The sequence below is a fragment of the Notamacropus eugenii genome, chromosome 1 (assembly GCF_028372415.1).
Source record: "Notamacropus eugenii isolate mMacEug1 chromosome 1, mMacEug1.pri_v2, whole genome shotgun sequence".
Classification (NCBI taxonomy): Eukaryota; Metazoa; Chordata; class Mammalia; order Diprotodontia; family Macropodidae; genus Notamacropus; species Notamacropus eugenii.
Genome location: NC_092872.1, coordinates 442,780,331 through 442,798,549, shown reverse-complemented (window position 1 = coordinate 442,798,549; position 18,219 = coordinate 442,780,331). Strand labels below are relative to the sequence as shown.

General features: G+C 42.6%; 1 protein-coding gene across 5 annotated transcripts in view; it reads right to left on the bottom strand.

Moving 5' to 3' along the window:
* Positions 1-18,219, bottom strand: part of DAB2IP (DAB2 interacting protein) — a 293,662-nt gene that overhangs the window by 196,899 nt on the left and 78,544 nt on the right. The gene's annotated exons all lie outside the window — the stretch shown is intronic.

The following is an 18,219-nucleotide window of genomic DNA, read 5'->3' as shown; positions in this document are numbered from 1 at the left end:
TCATTGATGTGCCCCCTCCACCAATCAAATCTGAAAGAAACTCCCTCCTTACCCAATATCTAGTCATCCTGGGTTGTCACGGCCAAAAAGATTATGTCCTAGTTGCCAGTAGCGATGAGCCTTGCTGCAACAACTGGGCTCTTTGACAACAGATACACATGGTCCCTCCCTACCCAGCTTGACCTCAAGGCAGGAAAGCATGGTAGGATCAGCCAGGACTCATGCTTCGCTAGTGTGGCCTTCAAAGAGTTATTTCCAAGATGACATATGATAATGGAAGGATGATTTTGACAGAAGGTAACAATGTAATTGTAATGAGGGTAATTGGGTGGCCCAGTGGATAGAGTGTCAGGCCTGGAGTCAGGAAGAGTCATCTTCTTGAGTTCAAATCTGGCCTCAGACACGTACTAGCTATATGATCCTGGACAAGTCACTTAACCTTGTTTGTTTCAATTTCCTCATCTGCAAAATGAGTTAGAGAAGAAAATGGCAAACCACTCCATTACCTTTGCCAAGAAAACCCCAAGTAGGATCATAAACAGTCAAGATAGGACTGAAAAAATGACTGAACATCCACATCAACAATGTATTATGACCTCATTTCCACAAGTCATTCATGGTTTTGAGTTCTCACCTCACATCTGGCATGGAAAATAGCATGAGGAAATAGAGGTCTGGGAGCCAAAAAACCTGGGTCCAAATGCTGCCTTTGCTAATTACTCCATGTGTGACCTTGGGCAAATCTTTTAACCTCCTTAGACTTTAATTTCCTCATCTGTCAAATCAAAATATTGAACTAGATGATCTCTAGGGTACCTTCAAGTTCTGAAACCTATCATGCTATGATCAGGTCTTTCCAGTATCCCTTTATCTGGAATGACTCCCTTCCTCCTACCTACCCCCACAACTCCCATGGCTTAGAACGAGTGTAAATAGCAATTGTTTTCTGTTCAGTACAGAAACGTTGAGGATCTTCCCCTCCCAGAATGATATTTTTGTAATGGCAAACTGGGCCACCTTTTGTCTCAGTTCTTACCTAGACCTTAGTCATAGAAAGGGCCTTGCCAAAGAAAATGAGGCCTGGGAAAGACTTTAATTTAGAAAGGCCAAGGTCATCAAGGCCATTACCAGTCCTCGTGACTTTTGTCTTGCCACTGGACTCTGGAGAAGAGAGAGAGTGAGGCTGAAGGCTTTGTGCAGCTCTGCCTCATTTCAATCCAATTCACAAACAAGCGAAGACATTACCTGTGATGTCACTGGTCCTCTTCAAAAATGAAGGACCACCACTTCCAACAACAACATCTCCTATCTCTCCCTAGTCCCCTTCATACCTTTTGAAGCTCAGCTTAAATGCTCGCTTCTCCAAAAAGACCCTTCCGATCCTGCTCCAGATGAAAGTGGCCATTTCTTCATCTGATTCCAAAGCCTTTTCAACATCTCATGCACTTTTCCTAGTCTAATTTGTGCTATTTATAAAAGTGCCTCATCTCTCTCCTAGACTGCAATGTCCACATTGCAGGGAACTTCTTTCTATCTTCCCTAGTTTCTAACAGAACTCTAAATGTTAGGTCTTTTCTAGCCCACTGGGTACTACCTACAAATTCAAGGAATATCAGGATCTTAGAATTACAGAAATTTAGAGCTAGAAGGGATCTTACAAGTGATTTTTGCCCAAGCTACTCATTTTACAGATGAGTAAACTGAGACAAGGAGTAATATAGTAGAAGAAGACTGGATTTGGAATACCTAGAATAACCTCCCAAATGGATTTAAATTCCATCTCTGCCTATTTATTACTTTTAGTCTTGGGGCCTCTTATCAGTACTATTTCATCCACACACAGTGCTTCTACATTTCTTAGCCATCTGCATGCCTTCCAAGATACCCTCTGGGGAGCTATCCCATGGGGACAATTTCTCCCCATGTGCTACTAACTTCCTTCTCCACCCTACCCCTGCCTTGCCCTGGCTAACCACAGGTACCTACCTTTTCTTTCATAGTATCATAGGATTCTGATCTGGAATTGGGGGTCTTGGACCTAATATAATATAATTCTCTCATTTTAAAGATAAATAAACTTGAGGTCCAAAAGGGAGGAATGACCTGCCCAAGACCACAAGGCATGGAGGATCTTCATTTGACCATTGAGCAAACTGAAGCCCAAGAAGATTAGAATCAGTCTCTCAGTTGCTCACCTTGTTTGAGGCAGGGACAAGTTAGAAACCAGCACACAGCAGTCCCTTCACACTTGCTGAAGGAAAAGAACAAATGAATAAATGAATGTTCTCATCCAGACCCTTAAGAGACAGGGTAAGGATTGCTAACTCCATTTGATGGATGAGAAAAATGAAGCAGTGCATAGCCACATGCATCTGTCTTGGGTGTATCTTACAACATGTTGCAGCTGATGGTCACTGATGGGCCAGGGTCCAACATGAGCTCGGGAGACTAGCTAATGTTCCATGTAAAGTGAAATGCCAGCAGCACCTGTTTGAGGCTTATTTGCTTTTTGTACTGTGTCTTCTTCAATTGACCTGGGACATTAACCCTTTTGCCAAAGGACTCTCTGCTTTTTGGGATTATGATGAATTTCAGCCAGCACATCTGGCTAATGCTGGACCTATTGGGAAATGTTGGCTAGAATATAATAGGAGTTTGGGCATACCTGGCATGAGTGGATAGATAGCCTTCCCTGATCACACCCGCACACCCTCATCTCCTGTCTCCCTTCTCTTGTAGAATTTCTAGCCTATCTATACAATTTAATGAGTAATTGTTCTCTGATTTATAGAATGCTAAGATGAAAGGGACCTTAGAGACTATCCAGTCTGCCCTCTCCTTTTACAGATAAGGAAAATTGAGGTGTAAAGAGAAATGACTTACCCAAGGTTACACAATCAATTATTGTCAGAGTCAGCTGGAAATTAAAAGAAAGAAGAAATACATTTCAACCTTCATCTGCCCAGAGATAGCCCCACCAAAAATAAATAAATAAAATAAAATAAACTCAGTTTCATGTAAATGCTGCTAGCTCTGTTGCCATGGATACCCCCTAATCATGAAGAATGACTGTTACCAGTTCCCATGGAAACCTGAAGGCCTCAGGAACATCCTGTAATTCCAGGCCAGACAACACAATTCAGTTCATGGGCACTGCCCACAGCTGAGGGTTTGAGAATAAGGGAAAAGGCTGCCCTTTTCTTCCTCCAAGCAGAAGTGCATCTTTAGGGTGCTGGCAGGAGAGAAGAGCATAAGGACCACATAGGAGAGAGGCTAAAGCCTAAGATGTCCAGAGGGTGAAGAACATAGACAATGTTCAGCTGATTACCACCCACCTGATCACCAGGAATTGGGGCAAAGTGAGGAGAGCAGGGCTGAATCATTGACTTGCAGTATGCCTTTGTAAATCCACATGACTTCTCAGTATCACTGATAATAGAGAGTTAAGAAAGATGACTTAGAAGTTGGGAAGATAAGGTTCAACTTCCAACTGAGTTGCTAACTTGCTATATGACCATGGCTCGCAGTTTTCTTGTCAAATGAAGGGACTAAGTTAGATGGGTTGTTTCCAACCTTAAGAGTCTACATTAGATATATCTCAGGGATCTAGCCTGACCCTATGTAATTCAACATTTTTATCAGTGGTTTCAATGAGCCTTAGAGCTCATTAAATCTGAAGGTGACTCCAAGGGATTACTAACACACTGGGTGACAGTCAAGATTCTAAAAGATCTTAATAGACTACAGCGCTTAAGTAGGCAGCTTGGTGGAGCAATGAACACAGTGCCAGCTTGGAGTCAGGAAGACCTGAGATCAAATCTCTCCTCAGACATTTACTAGCTCTGTGACCCCAAGCAAGTCGTTTAATTTCCCTCAGCCTCAGTTTACTTATCTGTCAAATGGGAATAATAATAGCACCCACTTCATTGCATTATTCTAAAGATCAAATGATATAATATTTCTAAAGCACTTAGCACAGTGCCTGACATGTAGTAGGAGCTATATAATGTTTATTTCTTCCCTTCTTTCATTAACCAACCAGAATTAGATGAAATACAATGGGGATATCAGCAGCAACAGCAATAATAGTGAATATTGATGGAGCACTTTTAAGTTTGCAAAGTGCTATACAAATATCTCACAACATTCCAAAGTGCCATTATTATCCCTACTTTACAGATAAGGAAACTGAGGCTGAAGTTCAGCGACTTGCCCAGGACCACACAATTCAGAAATGTTTGAGGCATGATTTGAACTCAGGTCCTCCTGACTCGAAATCCAGCAACTCTCACCCATTGCACCACCTAGATGTGTGGGTTAAATGTAAAGTTTAATAACAGCACATATTTCACAGGGTCGTTGCAAGGCTCAAGTGAGATAAATTTTGTAAATGGCTTAGCACAGTGCCTAGCATGCTGTAGGTACTCTATAAATGCTTATTCTGTTCTATTCTATCCCATTGCACTAGGATGCTGAGAGGATGGGAGTTTACGCCATATGAGGATCAGTTCAAGTAACCAGGAATGTTCCAATGAAGAGATCCTGTAATTTCCTGAGATTCTCTGGTTCCAAGAGGAATACAGAATGAAGCACTTCTCTCAGTTCACATTTGCAGAGACCCTCTTGCAGAGGCCAAGTGGGGCAACTTTATCTCATCTTTTATTCCCTGGGGATTCCCTGGTACCCCCTCTGAGGGAGCTAACAATCTGAGGGAGGAAAACAATCCTGAGTCACAGTCAGAACAGAACCCATTCCAGCTAGGAACTTGGCTCCCTTTGGGGGCATTGCTCCTCCCTTCTCTCCCACCTGTATCCTAGTTCTCAGAATACTGGGTATGGAGCCAGGAAGAGGAGGGTAGGGACTCCTAAAAGCTGTTATTATCATTTCTAGACCTATCCTATTAGAATCAAGATAACACCCTGTGATTAGACCCCTCACACTTGGTGATGAATAGATAATAATAATAATTAATATTTAGTATAATAATACTGTACATTTGTACAGTATTTCTAACTTTGCAAAGCACCCTCACAGGCATTATCTCATTTGATCTTGTGGCACAGAGAGGTAGTGACTTGCCTAAAATCACACAGTATGCTGGGAACAGAGTTAGGATTCAACTCTGGGTTCCTTTACTGAGAACTTTTGACTTGGGTCACCAGCTCCTGAGTTCTGACTCTTTTTGCAGCTACAGAATAGAATCATAGGCTTTTGAATCAAAAGGGACCACAGAGATCAACTCACCTGACTTATTGATATTATAGATAAGTAAACTGAGGTTCAGAGATGTAAAGAGATCAGCCCAACTAACTTGCTCTAGGACATTGGGAAAGTGATCTCTCTCTCTCTCTCTTTCTTTCTTCCACTTTTCTCCTCCAAATGAATATATTATCTTACATGGACCCTTCCCCCATCCAACTTTAACAGTCTACATTCCACTACAGGGATCTAATCTCAGCCCTGTGCAACCACTGACATCACACTGATTCTCTTTCTGCTCCCCCTGCTCCCTTCTAGCCATGAGAACCCCCATCCCTGAGGTCTTCCTTCAAGATTCCTCATCCCTGCCTGTGGCTCCAAGACCTCTCACCCTGAGCTCCTCAAATGAGCCTTTTCAATTTCACAGACATGTGTCAGCACATCGAAACCAAGGTCTGAGAAGAAGAAAATCAAGCCTAGAACCAACACTGAGACTGTCAGTAACAGGAGGGGAAGGGAAAAGCAAAAGGCAAACAGGGCTTCTTTTGGAAAATACAAGCCACAAAACTGCTTCTCAGACAGCCAATGGCTGTCAAAATCAACAGAGGCAACTTGGAGAGGTAGGACAAAGACCATGGCTTCAAATAAAAAACTATGGCATGACAGGTAACAGAGTGAGATGGAAAAGTTATTTACTACTCCCAGAATCTGGAGACCTGGATTCAAATTCTGGCCCTGTCATTTACTAGGATATGTGACCTTCAGCAAGTCCCTTGACCTCCACAGCTTGTTTCTTTTCTGCAAAATGGAGATATAAGTATTTGTAATGCCTTCCTCAGAAGGAAGAAATCAGTTGGCAAACTATAAAGTACTGAATAAATAGGGTCATTTATTAATAAGGTTATGATTTCACTCAGACTTACAATCTCAGTTTCAAAGGGTCGAATTGACATAATTGATAATCTTTAGGGTTTTCTTCTCTATACACACATGTGGTTCATCTGGTCCACAGAGCCAAGAGTACATTTTCCAAGAACTGAAAAAACTGTGTGTGTGTATGAATATGTGTGTATATATACACACATATATATGTATATTTTTTCTCTCCTGTCTCTATCTTTTGCCTCCTCTGTCTTTCCTCTCCTCTCTCTCTTTTTATCCTTCCTCTTTAACCATTCCTTTCTCCTTCCGTCCTTCCCTTCTCCCTTCCCCCTCATCTGTATCTTTGTCTCTGTGTATGTCTCTCTTTGTGTCTCTGTATGTGTGTCCATCCGTCTCTCTGTCTCTCTCACTCTCGAGCTATTGAGATCTCCCTCACTTACATATTTATGCAATCAAATCAGAGGAAATAATGCCACCAAGGTCTGCTTCAAAACTCATGGCCATATGGACTGATTTTGGACAGATAATTAAATATTGAACAAATGTTGCAGGGCCTCCTCTGGAGTGCAGTGTCTAAAAATAACTGCTCTGCCCTGGCATAGCTCTGGAGTACAAGCACCATGCTCCCTCAATCCCTCCCTTGGATATTCCCTCCTAGCAGATACAACCGATTCTATTGCAGTGTTAACATTGGGGAGAGGGGGGAAGGGAAGTAGGAGAGGAGTTAAAGGAAGGCCTCCATGGGACCCTCCCTAAAGGAAAACAAAACCCCCATTCTCCATGTAAACACCTAATGTTCTTGACCAGGAAAGGCTCTCCCTTTCCTGATATGTAAAGCAGCCACCCTTAAAAGGATAAAGGGGAAATTACTGGCTTTTGTGGATGTTTAAAAAAAAAATCCCTTCAGGTTTGAGATATGTTTATATGGTTTGGTGTGTGTGTGTGTCTGTATTTTAAATTATATTAAGTCTTAAAGGTGGCAGTTAAGTGAAGCATCAGATAGAGTGCTAGACCTGGAGTTAGGAAGACTCATCTTCCTGAGTTCAAATATGGCCTCAGACACTTACTAGCTGTGTGACCCTAGGCAAGTCATTTTACTTTGTTTACCTCAGTTTCCTCTTCTGTAAAATGGACTGGAGAAGGAAATGGCAAACCACTCCAGTGTCTCTGTGGCCAAGAAAAGCCATCATGCCTGGAATGACTCAACAACAACCGAAGTCTCAAATGAGACTTGCTATGGAGTCGGGCTCATGGAAAATTTTGTAGTTTGCCCATCACTGATTGCTTGTGTAATGGAGTAATTACAGGAGTCCCTAGATTTTCTGGATTGGATTCTACTGCAGGGGCCATACCATGAAGCATGTGCTGACTCATCCCTAGGATTCATCCCTTAGTGACAAGGACCATGAGGTCCAACCAGGAGCCTTGGCAAGGGGCCCACCAGAAGGGGCCAGGGTAGGGGTCATCCTCATGCAGGCTCCATGGGGACAGAGCTCCCTCACACGCCCTCATCCCCAATGGCTGAAGTCTAGCAGATCAGAGGAACAAACCCCTCATTATCCTCTACTACATTTGGAAAGAACAAAGACTAAGAGTCAGGAGGACCAGGTTTTATTCCTGGTTTGGCCAGTAGCAAGCTGCATCCCCTTGAGTCAAGTCAAGTAATCTTCCTAAGCTTCAGTTTTCTTTTTTGTAAACTGGGCTAGATTCCAGATCTAAACATTATACCTCCATGTATTACCTGGGTCATTCCTCTCTTCCACTCCATATCCAAACATAAATACTTTAGACAATGAATGTATTCTTACCCCAATTTTCCCATACTAAATTCTCCTTCTTCTTAGTATGAGGGCAACCCTGGGTTTCTGTCAGCTTCACTGACAGATCAGAAGCTCCCAAGGGTCCTCCATCTACTCAGCAGGAAGGACTTCAGATAAGGACCCAACACAGGCTGTCAGTTGCCTGAGGACCAACCAAGTTACGTTCAGAAAGGCTCCTCGTCAGGTTGGCCATAGAGTGATTAATTTTTCAGTCACAGTAAATTACAAAGACTGCATAACAGGATCTCAACATGTGTGAGAGGAAGGAATGCCCACACCGAGGAAGCACTGAGCAAAGAAGTACTGAAGCGTTTCCACTTGAGGAAGGGAGGAAACTTATGCCCAGAGAAATCAAATGACTTAGTGCCCAAGGTCACACAACTAAAGAAGAAAGCATTTATTAAGTGTCTATTGTATGTCAGACACTGTGCTAAGCACTGGGGAGACAAAGAAAGGCAAAAAACAGCCCTTATGGTCAAGGAGCTTACACTGTAAGGTAGACAGGTAGCACAATGGTTAGGGTGCTGAACCAGAAGTCAGGAAGACATGAGTTCAAACCCTGCTTCAGATGCTTAGCAGCTGTGTGACCCTAAGGAAGTCATTCAACCTTTCCCAAACTCAGTGTCTCCATCTGGAAAATGAGCATAACAGCTGCACCGTCCCAGGGGTTGTGAAGATAGGATGAGATAATCTTGTAAAGCGTTTTGCAAACCTTAAAATATTACATAAATTGCTAGCTATCTAACAGGAGAAACCACGAAAAAACCAACAATACACAAAAAATATACACACAGGCTGACCTGGAGATAATCAATCAAGGGAAGGGAAGAGCATTAAGGGGGTTCAGGAAAGGCCTCCTACAGAATGTGGGACTGTAGCTGAGACTTGATGGAAGCCAGGAGGCAGTGGTGAGGAAAGAGAGCATTCCAGGCATGAGGACAGCCAGAGAGGAGTGTTTTACTCAAGGAACAGCAAAGATGCCAGTGTCACTGGACTGCAGAGTACGTCTGTAGCCAAGTACCTTCACTCTGCTTCCCAGCCTCCTTCTGATCCCACCCACTGACTGAGTAGCCAGTAAATAAATATTTATTGAGTGTTTATTATGTTCCAGGCACTGGGCTAAATGCTGGGGATACAAAGAAAGGCAAAACACAGTCCCTGATCCTGAGGAGCTCACAATCCAATGAGAGAGACTCCACGTAAACAACTATGTACAAACAAGGCATATACAGGACAAAAAGGAAATAATAAAGAGGGAAGGTACCAAATGAAGAGATCAGGAATGACTCCCTGTAGAAGGATTCTAGCTGGGTCCTGAAGGAAGCCAGGGCCAAGAGGGGGATGGAAAGCATTCCAGGCACGGGGAAATGACTGGAGTTGGGAGAGGGAGCATTTTGTAGAAGGAATAAGAAGCCAGCTTGCAGAAGGATATAAGGTGCTAAAAGGACTGAAAAGATGGAGGGCAGAGGGGCAAGCAGGTTACGAAGGGCTTGGAATGCTGAACAAAAGATTTATATATTCAATCCTAGGGGAGCAACTGGAGTTTATGGAGTAGGGGTATGAATGGTCAGAACTGTGCTTTAGGAAAGATTACTGACAGCTGAGTGAAGGATGGACTGGAGTGTCTGAGAGAGACTTGTAACAGGGAGACCAACCATCCGGCTACAGCAATATTCCAGGCATAAGAGAATCTGCACCGTGGGAGTGCAGTAGTGTCATGATAGTGGTGGTGTCAGAAGAGAGCAGGGAGCATGTGGGAGAGATGCTACAAATGTAAAATCAACAAGCCTTGGAAACATTGGATATGGGGGATGAGAGACAATAAAGAGTCAAAGCTAATAGGTAGGTTGTAAGCCTGGGGGCCTGGGAGAGGAGTGGTATCATAAGGAATTTAGGAAGAGGGGGAGTTTGGGGAAAAAAAGAAAATGAATTCTGTTTTGGAATGCTAAATTGAAGATATCTACATCCAGTAGGAGATATCCAATCAACAGAGATGTGAGACTGGAGGTCAACAGGGAATCATGAGAGCTGGAGAAGTAGATTTGAGAATTATAAGCCTAGAGATGATAATCAGATCCATGGAGTCAATGAGGGAAATAGTATAGAGGGATAAGGAAGAGGGCCCAGGACGGAGCTTTGGGGGATACTCAGAGTTACTGACGCTGAGGTGGATGAAGATTCAGCAAAGGGGAAAAAGAAGGAGCCATCAGGTAGGAAAAGAATCAGGCTTAGAGTGTCATGAAAACCTAGAAAGAAGAGAATATCAGGGAGAAGAGGGTAATCAACAGCGTCAGAGGCTGCAAAGAGGTCAAAAGAGATGAGGATTGAGAAAAAGCCATTAGATTTGGCAATTAAAAGATAACTTTGCAAAGAGTTTCAGCTGAATGACAAAGTCAGACACCAGACTGTACAGAGTGAAGACAGTGAGAGGAAAGGCAGTGGAGGCCCCTTTGTATAGATTGTCTTCTCAAAGAGTTTAACTATTAAAGGCAGAAGAGATACAGGATGATGGCATGAGTGGATGAATCAAGTGAGTGTGTTCCGAGAATGGGGGAGCACATTCACATATTTGAGGCAGGAGGAAAGCAGCTGGTATAGAGAAATTGAAGATAAGTGAGAAAGTGGGAATGACAGAGGGGGCAATCTGTAGGAGAAGATGGGATGAAAGGGCTTTCTTGTGCATGTACATGGGTTGTTAGCCTTGACAAGGCAAAGGGCTACCTCTTTGTATGAGACAGGTGAAGAAGGAAAGAGTGGCAGAAGGCATCTGAGCAATATGAGATAAAGGGACAGGAAGAAGAGGGAACTCTGAGTAAATCTCAATTTTTTTCTGTAAAATATGAGACAAGGGTCTCAGCTAGTAGGTTGGAGGCAGGGAGATCGAGAGATTGAAGGAAAGATGAACGGGTTTAGAAAAGCTGCTGTGATGAGTGGAATAGTAACTTAATTAGGAAGGTGTGGCTTGAATACCCCTTAACTTAGGAAGTCAACTAATAAAACCCAGTGACTGACCACTTACTGAGCACCTACCTCGGGCCAACTAATTCACAGATTGGGCTATTGGACATATGGAAGACAGGCAGGACAAAAGAGTATGGATGGGCTAGTTTAGTCTGTACCCACTGCTGAAGACTGAGACTTTGAGATGTGAAGTCATGCACCCAAGGTTACCCAGTGAGAATGATGGCCAGAGGCAGGTGTAGCAATGAGGTCTCTTGACTTTCTGCCCAGTGCTTTTACTAGAAAAGCTGTTCTCTTTTTGGACAAGACTGTGATGTCACTGATGTAAGGAATTCTCAGGAAAGTCCCCCCACCCAAATCCTCTGCAATATACAGACTTTGAGTGACAAGGAAGGGGTGCTTCAGAATCAAGCCTTGCCCAAGTCTTCTTAACTTCAAGGCCAGCCCAGTATTTACAATACCACCAATACTCCTGGCAGACTGCTCTTCTCACTTGCTCTACCTCAGTCTTTGCAGAGTTCCTGCATGCCCCCGCTTCCTCAGGATACTCATCCTGCCTTTTACTCCCCACTGTAGGGGTTAGGGGAAGAAGAGTCAGCTTTTCTATAGTTACTGTCATTATTTATTTTCTAAAATAATGGTGTTAAATTCAAGTGGGGGGGGGGTGTCACTGAACCATAACTAAGGCTCCCTGATAGATCCCTAAAGGATATTGACTTAGAAAATCACATATTAACATGGTCTATTTCCTATTGTATCTTTAGTTTTTTTGATCTATTTCCCAATTACATTTTCATCTAGTTCAGGCTTCATTCAGCCATGGCTGTGTTCAGCACCTCCACTGTAAAGCATTTTCACAATGGAGTGATCATTTAATAGTAATAACTATTAAGAATAATAGCTAACATTATACTTTTAGTGCTTTTGTTTGGGTAGGGGGAAGCAATCAGAGCTAAGTGACTTGCCCAGGGTCACAAAGCTTGTAAGTGTCTGAGGCCAGATGTGAACTCAGATCCTCCTGACTCCAGGGCTGGTACTCTATCCACTGCACCACCTCTTTTTTTTTTTTTGTCACAAATATTTCATTTTATCCTCACATAAAACCCCTGACTTCAGATCCAGTGTTCTGTCCACTGTAAATGAGTCCTGGGAAGTGAGAGGGGAGATAAATTAGAGAAGTAAAGTGGCACCTGTCTGCATTCTAATCCTTCCTCTGCTACTCATTACCTGCATGACCTTGGGACAAATTACCTCTCTTCTTTTAGCCTCATTTATTCATCTGTCAAATGAGAGAAATGGTCTCTAGGGTGGTAAAGTAGAAAGATAATTGAATTTGAAGTCATAGGACCTGGGTTCAAGTCCTGCTTCTGATATTTACTATCTATGTGACTTTGGACAAGTTACTTATCTTCTCCAGTCCACAATTTAATTATCCCTAAGAAGAGGAGGATGAACTAGATGGTTTCTAAAGTCCTTTCATGTTTTAAATGTATGAGCTTAAGAGCTCTTCCTCCTCTAAATCCTATGAGTCTTACTTTACAGATGGACCAACTGAGATCCAGAGTGGGGAAATGACACCCTGGATCAGGGGGCTATCTGCTGAGTCCCTATAATATAGCCTGTCTTGCTTCCTTTTCTGGACAACACTCAGAGGAGTTGCACAATTTCAGAGCTGTAGGGGACACAGGACATCTAGCCCAACCCACAATGAAGGAGGGTCTCTTCTATAAGAGATCTGGCAAGTGGTTGGTCAGTTTTTGCTTAAAAGATACATATGACAGAGACCTCACTACCTGACAATTTGGGGTACTTCTTATTTTTAGAAAGTTTTCCTTACATCAAGTCTTGAGGGGGAGCAGAACAAGTTTCTTCCCTCTTCCACAAGATAAACCTTCAGATGCTTAAAAACAACTATTAGATTCCCTCTAAAATTCTCTTTTCCAAGTTAAACATCCCCAGGCAGGTAGGCAATGAAATGAATAGAGTACTGGGCCGGGAATCAAGAAGACCTGAGTTTGAATCCAGCTTCACACTATCTGCAAGTCTCCCTCAGTTTCCTCAGTGAAAAATGGGGATATTAATAAGTATTCCAGGATTGTTATCAGGATCAAATGAGATATCATATGTAAAGCACTTAGCACAATACTTGGCACACAGACATTTAATATTTCCTTCCCTCCAGTTTCTTCAACTCATCTTCATATGACTTGAAATTGGGACTCTTTGGCATTCTGATTGCCAAAGATATGGAGAATTATAAAATCTAAGATATGACATATTTTACAGATACCTTATAAGACATAAGAATTATTATACTTTTAGAACTATTTTTTTTAAGCAATGAGAGTTAAGTGACTTGCCCAGGTCACAAAGCTAGTAAGTATCTAAGACTTTCTAGAATGGATATCCTCACAAAAATATGGCACCCAGGACTAGACAAACTACTGTAGGTGAGTTCTGACCAGGACAGAATCTGGCAGGACTTTTGTTTCTCTAGTACTCATTTTCTACCTCTCTTAATGTAGAAAATTGTTTTTGCTTGCTTGTCTGCCATATAATACTACTAACTCATATTAGGTTAATAAAAAAATGTAATTCAAAGAAATGTTTCATTCTTGGCTTGCTCTCAGTTTACCTGCCTCCTGACCTTGGCTCAGATGCATGATTTTCCCTTGACCAAGGTCCTGTTTCAACTTTATATAACTTCTCTGTATTCTCAGTGAGTCTGGCACCATTAATAACGATGGCAGGTCCCATTTCTATGGTAATTTTACAAAGTGTTTTCCTTACAACTGTATGAGGTTGGTTGTATGAGGGCTATCACTGTCATTTTGGAGAAGAGCAATCTGGGCCTAGGAAAGACCATACCCAATGTTACATAACTAATAAGTCTCCATTTCCACCTCTATGAAATTAAAGGGTTGAATTTCAAGGGTTCAAGACAGTCCCTACAGTTCCTTCCAGCTCTGTGAGTCAATTAACAGTGGAGCCAGAATTTGGACCATGTGTTCTCACCCCAAATCCAGTGCTCTTTCTCCTGGAGTATGCTGTTTGGATGCCTCTCTATCCAAGTGAAATGCAACCTGAGTAAGGCCCACAAGTGTTGGGCCTTTGCCCAACTCCTGGAACCAGAAGAGGCCTTGGCACAGAATATCTTAAAAAACAAACAAAAACCTGTGGAATAGAACAACCTTCCCAAAAAGGAGAAGACAATATTCCTGGACAGATTTGTCACTGTGGGAAACAGAGGTCCAGATTAAAATGAAAAAACCAGGAAAATCTTGATGGGACATGTTTCTGTTTGGCAGGATATGAGTCAAAGCAGACCAGCAGGAGGGAGGTAGGGCACTGAAGCAGGAACTGGGAGTGTTGTGACTGAGCTCTGTTCCTTGGCCTCCTGTCCTTAGTGGGGGGCTGGGGGAGGGGGGGAGGGAGAGATAGCAATTTCAGGCAGGTTCTATAAAGATTGCTCGGATATACCTCCTCCCTTCCTTGACTTCAGACAAATTGGTCTAGTCATTATTCCCAGAACACATCAGACACATTCCCGTCTCCATGTCTTTTCTCAAGCCATTTCCCTTGTCTGAAATGCCTTCCTCCTTCTAAGTGTTACTTTTCATTCAAAGATAATAACAATAATTATCCTTTATATAGTACTTTGCAAAGAGCTTTACATATGTTACCTCACTTGATGCTCAGAACAATCCTGGTGAGGGTAGGTGCTCTTATTATCCTCATTTTACAGATGAGGAAACTAAGGAAGGGAGAGGTTAAGTGACTTGCCAAGCATCATAGAGTAAGGGTGAGACAGTATTTGAACTCAGGTTTTGCTAACCCTGAGTCCAGTATTCAACCTACTTTGATACCTAGTTGTCCAGCCACGTTCTAGCTCAAGCCTTAGCCTCCCACTCCTCCACTAAGTCTTCCCTGACTGTCCCTCTTCCTCCTGAGGACTCTCAAAGTCCTCACTAGATCCTCTTCAAACCATCTCACATTGTGTTTATTAGTTCTTGTCTTTGTGTGTATGTGTCCGGTCCCCCCAGGCAACCTGTGAACTCTTGGTGGTCTGAGAACAAGCCTGTATATCCTGCCTTCCTGTACACCATGAGTGCTCAGTAAATGTGAGGTGTGATGACTACAGTAGAAAATGGTGGGACTTAAGAATTCCTACTACCCTATCCATGAAAACTGGACCCCATTTACTCATTGGCTGGTGTTATCATTTTACCCTGTACGCTGATCTTACTTCTGATCCTGATACTTTGAGGTTCTTTCTCTCTCCTTTTCCCCACTCCTTTCTGTCCTAGTCTACCTAGTTTGAAAGACCAAGTTTTTCCTAGTTAAAGAGGCTGAAGATTGAAGTTTCAGCTCAGATCTAAGAGGAAACAGGAGGAAATGAGAAGGCTTAGAAACCCAATATTGATCAAAAGAAAAGCCACCATTTTCTGAATGGAAACTACAACCCTTTATTTCTCAAGATACATCTCAGCAAGGCTTTAACCAACTGATCTTACAGGGTAGGGAAAGAGTATCTCAGAAATTACTGGTCACTTTTCCTACCCCTCTGCCTCTAGGAAGAAGCTTCTAGCCAATCTTTTTATCCTCATTTTATAGAGGGAAAACTTGGGCCCAGAAAAAGAAAATGACTTGCCCAAGGTCACACATTAAGTTCCAGATTTAGAGCTCACTAAGATGACACTGAAATCAGTGACTCAGTCACTATATGAAAACATAGTGATAGCTACTACAGATCCGTACCCCTCTCCTCCTTGGTGCTCCTCTCTCTCCTGCCTACCAGGTTCACCTTGCCAGGCACATCTTTATAAGCAACTCCACCCGCTCCTCCCAGGAGCCTTGGCTTACCATCCCATCTTCACCAAAGACAGCTAAACTGGAAGGTGGGTGCCCTGGAGAGATGAGTGGACACAAAGGCAAGCATTGGAAGGGGGCATTAGCCAACAGGGAAGGAGGGAGTATGGCTTTTCAATCTATGATCAGTTGTCCTGAGATAGGCCAGTTATGCCCTTATAAGAATTCCTAGGCTTTCTTGTTTCTGATAGCAGCTAGCATTTCTAGGATGTTTTGATGCTTACAAAACACTTTCTTCACCAGTTTTACTATCCCCATTTTACAGATGAGGAAAGCAAGATTTTATAGAATTTAAGTAACTTTTGGATTGAGTGATTTTAGAGCTATAAATTTTAGACCTTAAAGAATATCTGGAAGGAAAGAATTCATGACCATACAAGACAGAGAGAGCATTAAGAGATATAAAATGGATGATTTTGATTATATTAAATTCAAAAGTTTTACACAAATAAAACCAATGCAACCAAGATCAAAAGAAAAACAGAAAACTGGGAAACAATTTTTACAGAAAGCATCTCTGACAAAGACCTCATTTCTCAAATATATAGAGAACTGTGTCAGATTTATAAGAAAACAAGTTGTTCCCCATTTGATAAATGGTCAAAGATTATGAACAGGCAGTTTTCATATAAAGAAATCAATGCTATTTACAGTCATATGAAGAAATGCTCTAAATCACTATTGATTAGAGAAAAGTAAAACAACTCTGACGTACTACCTCACACCTATCAGATTGACTAATATGACAGAAAAGGAAAACGATAAATGTTGGAGGGTATGTGGGAAAATTGAGACACTGATGGCACTGTTGGTGGAGTTGTGAACTGATCCAACCATTCTGAAGAGCATTTTGTAACCATGCCCAAAGAGCAATCAAACTCTGCATATCCTTTGATCCAGCAATATCACTACTAGTCTGTATCTCAAAGAGATTAAAATAGAAAAAGGCAAAAGGGCCTCAAAAAATCACAAGAGTTTGATATCCTTACTCAGAGGAGCCAGCAAAGCCTTCCCTTGAGAAAGAATAAGAGTGCATCTCTACAGTTTGATCTCAAGATCTCCCAAAAATATCTCTCTACCAGATTTGCCAGGGAGGCATCAGCCCTCCAACCTCCAAAATTCATGAATATGTAGAATGTTTGTGTAGAAAGGCACCTTGGAACACAGAATGTCAGGCTGTAACAATAGCTCCCATTTATATGTACTAAGGTATATAAAACACTTTAGTCACAACAAACTAGTAATGTGATGCAGGTGTGATCATTCCCATGGGACCCATAACTCCAAGAACTTGAAAGTCTTGATCAGGGTCACAAAGCTAGTAATATCAGAGCCGGGTCTCCTGACTCCACCCTGCTGCCTCTATAACATGGAACATTAGAACACAGAATATTAGGGCTGGAACAGATCTTAGAGATCATCTAAGGCAACCAGGAAGGAAAAGAAACTTGCCCAGGGTCGCCAAACTAACTATAGCCCAACCAAAACCAGACTCCAGTATCCTGATTCCCAGGCCAGCACCTTTCACTGTACCCATTGTTATTTCCAGAGGTAATACTAAAGCACAAACAATTTGAACCTTGTTCCCCCTTCTGGCACCTTCTCTCCACCCCCACTCCCCCCAAACACACACACACACACACACACACACACACACACACACTCACACACACCACACACACAAACACCCCCCCCCCCCCCCCCACACACACACACAGCCTTTCCTTTCTTCTAAGTTGGCCTCTCTGGGCCTTCCAGGTTATCTCCCTCCTCAATTAAGCCCCAGGAAAAGGAAGACCAACAACTCTTCCCCCTGCTGCCCCACCCCCCCAGATAAATGTCTGAATCACACATGTGCTGAAAATGAGGATCTTGTTACTGGAAAAAAAGAAAGCCTGGTTCCTCCTCCCTTTTCCCACTCCATCACCAGCTGTCCACTAGTGAGAAAAAAACTTGTATGTATAATGCCCAGGAAGAAAACTTTCCTAAACTCTCAATCTTAGCATCTCTGCCCCAGATTTGGGGGTCGGGGTTGTCAAACGGGGGTACCTTGCAGCCATTAATCTCCCTAAAGCCCCACCAGCCACCTCCACAAGGGCAGGAATGACTTCATGCCTCCCTTCTGCAAGGCCCTCCAGAAGTCAATCAAACACAGACAGACAGACAGACAGACAGACAGACACACACACACACACACACACACACATACACATACACACACAGAGTTAGGAGATGTTAGAGCTAGAAATGACCTCTGAGGCCATCCACTCCAACTTTTTCATCCCTCAGGTAAGAAACAGAAGTCAAATGATGTTGTCAAGGTGGACCAAAAAGTGAATGGCAAATCAGACTTCAGTTTCTAGGCCAACATTCTCTTTAGTTCACCATATTCATTACAGGTGAAATGTCACTAACCAGTATGCCTCTCTCCCTAAGGAAATCATCCAGGTTTTCCCTTGGTTACCCACTCCAGGGGACTGAGGAGTAA